The sequence below is a fragment of the Phallusia mammillata genome, chromosome 8, assembly GCF_965637545.1.
Source record: "Phallusia mammillata chromosome 8, kaPhaMamm4.hap1.1, whole genome shotgun sequence".
Taxonomy (NCBI): domain Eukaryota; kingdom Metazoa; phylum Chordata; class Ascidiacea; order Phlebobranchia; family Ascidiidae; genus Phallusia; species Phallusia mammillata.
The window spans coordinates 9,247,794-9,258,459 of NC_137259.1; the positions used below are offsets into that span (position 1 = coordinate 9,247,794).

The window sequence follows — 10,666 nt, forward strand, 5'->3', positions numbered from 1 at the left end:
ATTTTTAGTTTTGTGTATTGCATACGTACAATAACTTTCAAAGCATCTGCTATCTCTTCTTGTAGAAATATTTAGATTTGAAAATCATTGTGATTGTTTAGCCAGTGTAGACTGTTCATGCGCGTTGGTAAAAACTGAATCAAACGCACAAACCACCTTTAAACAATGCCGTTTTTTGCCAAACACAGTGACATACTGTTTTGTTGGGTACATTTCCTGTGTCTAAATCGCCATGATTGCAAGTGTAGATGTAGGAAATTCTGTTTCAACGTTAAAAATTAAAGTACTATTTTCGTTGTACTTCTGCACTGTGTGTGCTGTCTTTTCAAAAATGATGTTTTTGGAACTGCAATTATCGTCTTGCCCATACACTAACTGCGGTTAAAGCTAGTGATGCACCAAATCAAAGATTCGGGCTGAAACTGAATATTCATTCAAATCAGAGCGAATGTAAAATCCCTGTCCGGAACCTTCAATCTTATTGCTAGTGACCTCGTTTATGACACACTCAACTAAAACAACAACGTGGCTCGTGTTTTACAGAAACTACGATTAGTCAGTTTATTGATATTTGAATGGCCTCTTGTGAAACTTTATGCATTAATTTCACTTAATCAAAAAGTTTGGTTTCGGCCCGAATTTTTTTTGAATGGTATTTTTTTTGGGCGAACCGAAACATATTTTTGGCGAACCGAAACTTCAGTGCATCATTAAAAGCTTAACTGTGAAAATATATTTTGATTGATTAAATTGCTACCAGCATGTTGTTGTTAGATTTTCTCTAGAGAAATTAGCTTTTTCGATTTGTGTAATAAACGTTGAAACTGTGTAGCGTGTGTGCAATTTGTTTAGACTTCCTTTTCTTCCCGACGGGGTTCGGTAAGTTTGATGAAAACTATAGTAACGTTTAAGATTTTAACCAATGTGTAGCCTACATACTGCAACAAATAATGCGCATCGAATAGACGTTTAAACCAGGGGTCGGCAACCTTTTGCATGCCGCGGGCCACATTCAAAATGAAATAGTAGCAGCGGGCCGCACTGACCTTCCACGTTTAGTTTCATTTCCTTAACTGTTTTGTATGGTCTCAAAACTCACGAGTTTAGCGTTTTAAGATTTTGTTGCAGCATATATCAACGAAAACACAAAATACGTTTACTGACAACTTTAATTAATGCGATATTTGATGTTGTTTATTGCTTGAGAGTTTTCGAAGTTCAGGTTGGTGGGAAGATGAGGCTAATATCATAACATCTTGAAGGTGATTGTCGGTAAGTTGCGTTCTCAACTTGCTCTTGGTTAATTTCATCATAGATATAATAAAGTTTTATAGTATCTATGATTTCATTGACGAGAATAGTTGTTCACACGCGTATGTGCTACCGAACATTGACGCAATCTTTTTAGCATGATCGATCAAGTTGGGATATTGTTTGCATTCAAGATATTTTTTGTAAAAATCAATTAGAGATACCCTCCGCGTGGAATTTTGCTTTTAACTCATTACTACACTGCAGCTCAACCAGTTCCGTTTGATACTTTGCTTGTACTGCGTCGACCTGTACGTCGAATGGAGTAGGCCTACTGAACAATTTGAGATCACTTTCGAGATTACGCATAGCACCAAATCGGGATGAAAATTCATTTTTTAAATGTCGTATCACAGAAACAAATAAATCATTGCGTGTCAGTTTGATCTCTTTTAATGTAGGAAAGTGAGCGTAGTTAGCATTTTCCAGCTGACTTTCCCAGAGTCGCAATTTTGTTTCAAAGGCCTTTATATACCTCCACATCTCGTGTATCGATTGGAGCTTTCCTTGAAGCTGCAAATTTAGACTGTTTAAATGTCCTGTTAAATCAGTGGTTCCCAAACTTTTTCATATTTTTTTCAAAACGGTCCCTTTGCCATTATTTCGAGGGCTCACGGTCCTTAAGCCTAAATGTGTATTTTATAAAAACGAAAGTTGATTGCAGGATTTTAGCTAGTTATGCAAAATTGCGCATAACAATCATGACAGCATGTGACATCACAACAGGACAAAAACATTGCGATTGTGCGCGAACAATTGCATTTTTGATAATTGTCATTCAATAAAGGCCACTGTTTAGCAATGGAGACAGTCGATTCTCAATTCTACTTTGATTTAAACTTATTTAGCGGCACAAACTGACGCCAAGTAAGATTATAGAATTACTTCAACCGCTTCGCGGTCCCCCCTAAATTGCCTCACGGACCCCTAAAGGACCGCGGACCCCAGTTTGGGAACCGCTGTGTTAAATCAACCAAAAATGCAAAATGGGAAACCCATTGTGGGTCGCGAAACTCTGCAGCTTCGATATTTCTGTCTTCGAGAAAGGTTGCAATTTCTTGTTTCAGAGTGTACGCTCTTCGTAACATATCGCCTCGACTAAGCCAGCGGACATCGGAGAAATAAAGCAAGTCGCCGTAGTGACTTTCCGCTTGTAAGAGTAGTTGGCGAAATTGATGGTGGTTCAAACCTCGAGCCAAAATAAAGTTTACCGCTTTTACCACTACGTTCATGACGTCTTTTGGGCTAGTAACCTTCGCACACAAAGTTTCCTGGTAAATGAGACAGTGCAATTTTATAATTTTATTGTTGATTCCCTGGCTTTCCATGTGTTTTTGAAGTAAAGACACAACACCATTATTTTTTCCAACCATTGATGCGGCTCCATCAGTGGGAATGGACACTGGTTTTGAGAGATGGATTCAAAGCATTGAAGTAATGTACTTAGGATATCCGCTCCTGCAGTAGTACCCTTGATAGGAACCAGTTTAACAAAGTCCTCAAAAACAATAAAATCATCGTTTACTCCGCGAACGAAAACTGCCAGCTGAGCTGTATCTGTTATGTCTGTGCTTTCATCTATCGCTAAGTACTGTAAATTCTTAAAGCAATCTTTTTGGTCAGATTTAACATTCTCAGCCATCTCTTCTATTCGTCGTGTGATGGTTCTTGCTGAAAGACTAATATCTGCAAATGTTTGTGTTTTCTCCCGACAAACTGTTTCAACAATAGCCATCATACATTTTTTACAAACTCGCCATCAGTAAACGGTCTCTTGTCGTTTGCTATCAATGTGGCTACTTTGTAGCTTGCAAGGGTATTGTTTTCTGTTTCGACGGTTTGTTTTTGGAATACAGTGCTCTGCTGCAGGAAACTGTTTTTAAGTCGCTTAATTTGTCCTTCCTTGCTTGACCAATAAATTTAGAAACGTTGCAAATCAAACACACCGGTTTACCAAAATGGTAAACGAAAAGATACTTGTTTTCCCATTCGTCATTAAAACCTCTGCACTCAGCATCAACGTTTCTACGTTTTGCCATGATTTAACTAAAATGTGACAAAGATTCGGATTGCCAACTAACGTAAAACAACCTAAGTGAAACTTAAGAGCACAATAATTGCTAGATGCTTGAATTTACATCTGTGAGTTGTCTGTGATGTCAGACGCACGATTGTGACGTAACATAAACGTTTCATTACATTTAACCAAAGGCTATGTTTTATGTAGACTTTGTCATTCACAAAGCAAAAATGGTAAATGGTAGCTTTGTTCTCACAGATTTTTTTCATAGGCAACAACTTTTAAAAACAGCTGCGGGCCGGATAATTTTGCTTGGCGGGCCGCAGGTTGCCGACCCCTGGTTTAAACTGAGATTGTATTTCCAGTTTATTGTCAGAGAAAGGGCGATAGTAAAACCATAGTCTTTACATACCCTAGTCTGAAAGCGCAATGGCAAAAACAGCATTAAAAGTGGGAAGCTACGTCATCTAGCGGTGGTGTGGCACTTTTGCAAGCTACAATGGAATCTGTATTGAAAAAACGCGTGGTTAGCGTGTTTTTAAGTGTGATACTTGGTAATTTTTTATTGTGTTAGTTTTTTTTCTGTAAAAATGTGATCTAAAATTTAATTTAATCATTACATGCTTGAGAAAATATGTGCAACACCTTTATTTTGACTGGGAAAGCCAGAAGCTATACCAATCTTTCTGAGAGATTTTGCCAATGTTTGTGAACCATAACGCGTTGTATGTACCGTTTACTTTTTGAAGAAAGTAACTTATCTGTGAGAGATAAACGTTTAAAAACTGGACCATTCAAAAAAAAGGTTAGTATTGTATTAAAGTATATTAAACTACTGAGTTTGCTTCTGTGTTAAACTGTCAAAAAGTTATCTAACTTGTTTTTTTTTAACAGTGCACTATGGGAGTATTTGATGCATTTTGTTCATAACTCCACAAGAATGACTAGTTTTTGCTGTAAGTATTTTAAACGTTTTAATAATAAATTATGTACAAAGTTACAAACACACATTGTAAAGCAAGGCTTACACAGAGATAAGAAACAGCATTAAAACACTTTTTTATAGAAGGTATAGTCAAATGGGGTAAAAAAATTTTTGCTGAAGTTGGGGTAAAAAAAAACAATACCCTCACAGCCAAACCAAAATTTTTTTTTAAAATGGTTTTATTTTCATAGGATGTATTTATTCTCTACCTATAAAATAAGCCATAAACCATTCTCAGATTTTGTTTGTAGGCAATGTTCTGCAGGTTGAAACAACAGTAGTAAAATTCGTATGTTAAAAAGTCTTCAACAACCTTTAGAAACTTTCCTGCAGATTTTTTGTTACAAGTTTGGTGTCAATGCCTTTTGTTCTGTGTTGTGCCATAACTATGACCTATTAAACAAAAAAGACTTCACTTGGCTAGCTTCTAATTTTTTTCAGATATCTTGTTGTTCGTTTTTACCCCAAACGTTTCTATAGGAATGGGGTAATAAAAAACTATGTATTTTTTGCACCCCAAAAAATTTTTTGGCCCAAACAATTTTATTTGTCACCTGGAAGTTTAGAAAATAAAAAAGAAAGCCTATAAATAAAATCATGGTTGTTTGGAAGAGGAATGCCTTCAACAAAGCAAAGAAACTGGAGATCTTCATTGACAACAATTTGATACTGGGGACAGATTGATCATTCATTATGACTCTAAATTCTCAAGTGATTCTAAGTTGTCATTTTTGGGGCGTAACTCATGTTTTTTAATTATTCTTCTGGAAGAAATTGATTTAGTGAAGCATTTCTGGGGTGAGTTTTGGGATGGTAGTCTACCAAACTTCATTTTCGTTGTGTTGTTAATTGTATGTCATATTTATTAAAATGTGAACTACACATAAATGCTTTGTTCACATTTTTTTTTTGTGATGAGTTGCAACAGCCTGGTATTGAGCAGTACTTGCCTCTATTATTACTCATTTTGATTTCCAGTTGTAAAATTTCGTTTTTTTACAATCTGTTGATTTTTATTATTGTTTGTTAAGTAAATGCTTTGAAATGTTTATGTGGTTCATTGTTATAGATAATAAAGACAATTTGATTGTTACATAATGGATAAAAAATTTTAGGTTGGTTAACAGCAAACCAACTTACATTGTGTCCTGCAAGAAACTTTTAATATTGGAGTACGGTTTAAATAACGTTTCCGTTACAATTAATGTTGGAACCTTCAGAAAGGTTGAAAAAAACTTAGGTGGGCCTGGTCGATATACTTGCTTAGTAAAATATTTAAGTTTTATGTGCGGTTTGAAACACACAATTTTTGGCATAAAGTTTAAAATAAAACTTATTTGCTTCGTTTTTATGAGTTAAAGGCTGACCAAGTAAAACAAACGCGAATAAAACGCATCGATAGCGTCTTTTCTTAATACCGATTCCATTGTACCCTGCAAAAGTGCCACACCACCGCTAGATGGCGTAGCTTCCCACTTTTAATGTATGTGCGCTTTCAGACTAGGGTATGTAAAGACTATGGTAAAACTAGGATTGACCCAATAACCAGTTTTGATTCATCAAAGTACTGTGACCCGATACTTTAGTGACTACATAAAAAATGCATTACTCACTTTCCGTTTATTTTCTGACCGGGGTTTACCCATGCTGTACTATCATAGCAAAACACAAAAACATGTAACTTAATAAAAAACTCTTTTTCTATTATTTTTGTTAATAATTTCTTTGCGCCAACGACAAAGAATCCAAGGTGTGCTACTTGTTATATAGCCACTTTTTGATGTGCAAATTTGCATTTAGCTATTCCAAAGCAGTATTTAGTGGTAGTTTTTAAAGCACTGTAACGATTTTAACTTGATCCAAGGTGACCCTAGTTGAGGTGCAATAGATTAACAATGCAGAGTTAGTAGGTTATATTTGACAGGTGACTTGCTATTCGTTTCCGTTTTTTTACTTCCACTTCTTACCCCACCATAACAAAAAACTTGAAAATCCGAAATACGTTTAGTCCTAAAATTCGCCAAATCTTTTTTCTGTGTTTTTTCTGATACTGCGTAGGTATCGGATATAGCGATACCGCACATGGCATCGGGTAGGCCTACCATAGGCTATTTCCATCCCCAAAAAGGAGGACACATTGTTGAAAAGAACATAAAAAAACAATTTAAGGCTCCCCAAAAAATAAAAGCTCCAGAAATTAAATGATATACAATATAGTTTGGATTAAGTTTGACCAGGGGCGGCTCGTGCTAGGGTGCTGCGGAGCTGCAGCACCCCCTAGATATTTTCACTTAATATTCCTACCACAACAATACAGATAACTTTCATGATACTTATTTTTGTATTCCTAAGTATAATTTTTATAAGTATAATTTCCGCCTTGATCGGCATTTTTTTCATTTAAAAAAAAATTATGGCATTAATATGTTATCTATGGTGGAACTGCAGCTCCAGTTTCATGACGAATCGTGACGTTTCATGCCGTTTTGCACTTGTGCGCATGCGCACTTGGAAAAGCTACATGCCGGGCGAAATAGGCGACTGGGTGCTGCGGCTCGCGCAGCTCCACGAATCACGCAGCGTGAGAACCGGCCGCTGTAGTTGTGTTGTCTGTTCCGGGTCTATATTGTGTTCCAAAACCAAACCCGTTTGCTATATTCTAAGTTCGACAGTGAGTACAGTTAAACAATTTTTTGCCATGTTTTAATTGATTTGTTTAAACGTTAGTCGTGAATTTTTAAGATGACTGTAAGTGGGCTTTAGTTTTTGCAGTTATCATTGAATTAGAAAGTGTATCTACCACCTTGAAAAAGAAAAAGGTCATCTAACACTTTGAAAAGTCACGAACCTTTATAATAAAAACCTGAATAAAAAGTTAAGAAAACTGGGATAAAACATCTTCTATTCCAAATATGTCAAGCAGGAATAAGCAACCACAAGAACTACTCACACTGTAAAGTTAAATGCCTCACTGAAATTCAGGCAATATTAAATGCAGAACAAACAATTGCACAAGCAACAGGAATTTTGAAATACCTTAGTGATGACAATTTCAAGTTTTGGTTTCTTAACACACCATGTGGACAGTATTTGCAACCAAGTGCAATCTTGTGTATTGATATAATGGTCATGTTATGTTTCTTTAAACAGTAGCTGCTAAATTGCTTCACAGGAAATGTTTCTTAAAAATGAACATTCTACAGGGGAGATAGTAGTGACCACCAAACATATCCTGTTGTTAGAAAAGTTACTGAAACTTTCAAAGGAAAGGCCAGTTAGCCAGCAATTTCCATGAGTCTCTCAAAGGCAAAACGGTTCTTGAAAAGGATGTCAACACTGAAAAGGATGCAAACGTTTCTAAGGAACACCATTATTTCCAAAAAGACTTGCACTTGCAGTGATAGCACTAAATAGAAAAAAACAAAAACGGTTTCTTGGTTGTCATTTGGAAATCAAGGAAGAAGCTATCAATTATTTTGCTTAAACTATAGCTTTCTGATTCATTTTGGTTGTAAAATAGAAGCACAAGGTTTAATGATATGTTTTAAATTTAAGTGAGAGTGTTGTAATTTTCAAAGCTTGCAGAGTTTGGACTTCAAAAAAGGAATTATAAGCTATTTGCCACCAAATAAAGCAGCAAGTTTAGCAGTTAAGAAACTTACAAACAATTAATAGTTGTACACAAAAATTAAGAAAAGATGTTGAATAAACAAGTTCTGGCACAAATGTAATGTGGTTGTTGAATTTGTCAGTTATAATACAAATAAAAAGCTTTATGGCTATTTTTTGTGTGGCAATTATAATCTGTGACGTGTAATGGAATATGTTGAAAATGCTGACTGTGGCTATAAGGTAGTTAAATGATACCATAGAATACTAAACATAAAGGCAGTGCCGGATTGTTGTTTAGTATTCTATGATGATACATGACCATATTAATGACTGAATAGCAAGTGTGTTAGTTAGTAGTCATTGTTATAACCCAGTGGTTCTTAACCTATTTGGTGTAGTTTCCCACTAAAGTCAATCACCAACTTCGAATTCCCCCCTCTGTTATTTTTATAAACATGTTTTGTGCCCTACGTTAACAAAAAAGAATATTCTTTAAGAAAGTGAAATAATTTTGTTGAGCGCTTTGGTCTGGACCCTAAAGGTATACTGCAATCTTATTTAGTTTAAATAGTGCTTCTGTGAGAGATTAAACTTTTTGGAATACTGAAGAGTCTGCTATGCTTGCATTAGTCATTTATTGCATCACAATCAACAAAGGAAAGGCTTCTATTCGCGCTCAATAGCAAAGTCATTGATGGTTTCAGTCTTGTCTGTGATGTTTAGTCTTTTTAAGGGTGCGGCTGCTGCGTCTGACAATATTATGTCCTTTTTTGTAAAAATTTTGACATTGGCGTATTTTCAACCGTGAGGTTTTTGCAGCTGTTTCCCGATTCCGTGTCACTAGTGTAGTGTTTTCGTGTTCTTACGTACCATTTTCATGCACGGTTTCAAAATTAATACAATACAATACAATACAATGTAACAAACGGCCTTTGGATTTGTATGTGTCTTGTAAACCTTGGTTAAATCAATCTTACATGTTGTTGCAGAAAAATGTTAGTAAAGTAACTTTCAACGGTTAATTCAAAGCCGGTTTCGACCATCGAGCCCGAGTTTGCTCTTTTCAAGCTTACATAATTTCCCTCCGAAAACATCAAATTTCTCACTAGTGGGAAATTTCCCACCGGTTAATAACCAGGGAGTCGAACCGGAACTGAACCCGAACCCTTAAAAACAAAACGAGGTGAACCCGAACCGAACCTGAACCCATATGACAAGTGGTTCGACTCCCTGGTTTCAACCAGTTTTACTTAAATGTTGTCCAATTGAAATACTTCGACCTTTTTCGACTCATTTATTAATAATTTTTTTCTACATGCTGTTGTTGTGTTTCACCGTATTTACAACCGCTTTGTTTCGAGTCTGTGTCACGTGTGTTTTTGTGCCACATTATTACTGCATGTTATTGGGTTTGGCCTGTCGCTGTGCAAGTAAACAAAATTCCCCAATGATACCGTCTGCTGTTTACACCCGTGTACATTATTGCGTAACAACCATTACGTCACAATGGAGTTGCTAATTAAGATTTGTATTACCGGTACTTGTTTTTCTACACAAAACAATGACTAGAAAACTAGAAATGTAGCTTTTCTATATATTGCCAACTTATATTTGTCCAATAAAGGCTAAAAATTGGGGCAGCACCCCCAGAAATTTTAGGCACGAGCCGCCACTGAGTTTGACGTTTATCACACCACAACATTAAAATGATTAAGCTTGTTTATTAAAAAAGGAAAACCTGTATTCTTTAAAAAATTAGTTGAAGATCTATATTTTGCTGTTTTGAATAGCACAATTGTCATATATGTATTTGATACATCAGAAACTCCTTTAAGAGGAGGACATTTGGGCATTTTTTCTTGTCCTCGGAGGACAACTTGGCCTCCAAAAAGAGGACGTATGGGCCTAGCATCGGGTATCTGGGCTGATACAGTATCGGCCAAACCCTAATCTTCTACGATAGCTATATAGGGTAATTATAATCTCAACACAAAAACTCGTACCTGGAACTTTGTGACTAGCCTGCAAAGCGATTGCTGCACATGGCCACCTGCCTTTTTTCCCTTTCGCCCGACTGTGTGAGGGTGAGAATAAACAATTAAAAACTTAAATTGGCCAATTTTTTAAAGTCTCCATACAATTTTTGTAATTTTCCGCTAACAATCTTTTTTTTTTCACGGGGTTCGAACCCAGGACACTCCCGGGGAAGAATCCCGATCAAGGTTTTTTTTTATGTCTGTAGCCTACGTGGGTCAGGCGCGCCAGACCATTCGGCCAAGTTCCTGCCCAATCTCAATTTTTTTTGGCTGTCTGTAAGTCCACGAAGGCACGAACTGCCATTGGATGTTTGTTTTGTGTAATTTGAAAACAATAAAAACAAAACAAAAAAACTAGTTAAAAGGGACGGTGGGCTAAAATAAGAACTCGATCACAAAAGACAAAGTTTGTTACATACTGATAGTTGATGTTATTTGAACTAACAGTGAGACTCGGAAAGGGTTGGGAACTAAGTTTATAAGTTGGTTTTATTGCTATTTAGATTATAAAACTTCAACCCGACCTTAATAGCCCTAACCGCCAGCATTTTCACATTATTTGATTTTTTATAGGTAAACGCAATTGCTCTATGCGCCACCTATCGGTATTTAGTAAACTTTGTCTGTTTTGTGTTCTTATGTTAGTAGCTCTACCAAACCACTCAATGTTGGGGCCACAAAGAGAAACAATCGAGACATTTT

At 36.2% G+C, this 10,666-nt stretch overlaps 1 long non-coding RNA gene across 1 annotated transcript; it reads left to right on the forward strand.

The window, feature by feature from the left end:
- Window positions 1-3,859: 3,859 nt before the first annotated feature.
- LOC145204781 (uncharacterized) lies at window positions 3,860-5,414 on the forward strand. Its single transcript, XR_013853528.1, has 3 exons — window positions 3,860-4,136; window positions 4,226-4,287; window positions 4,758-5,414. It is a non-coding gene; the product is annotated as an uncharacterized LOC145204781 (long non-coding RNA).
- The last annotated feature ends 5,252 nt before the right edge of the window (window positions 5,415-10,666 follow it).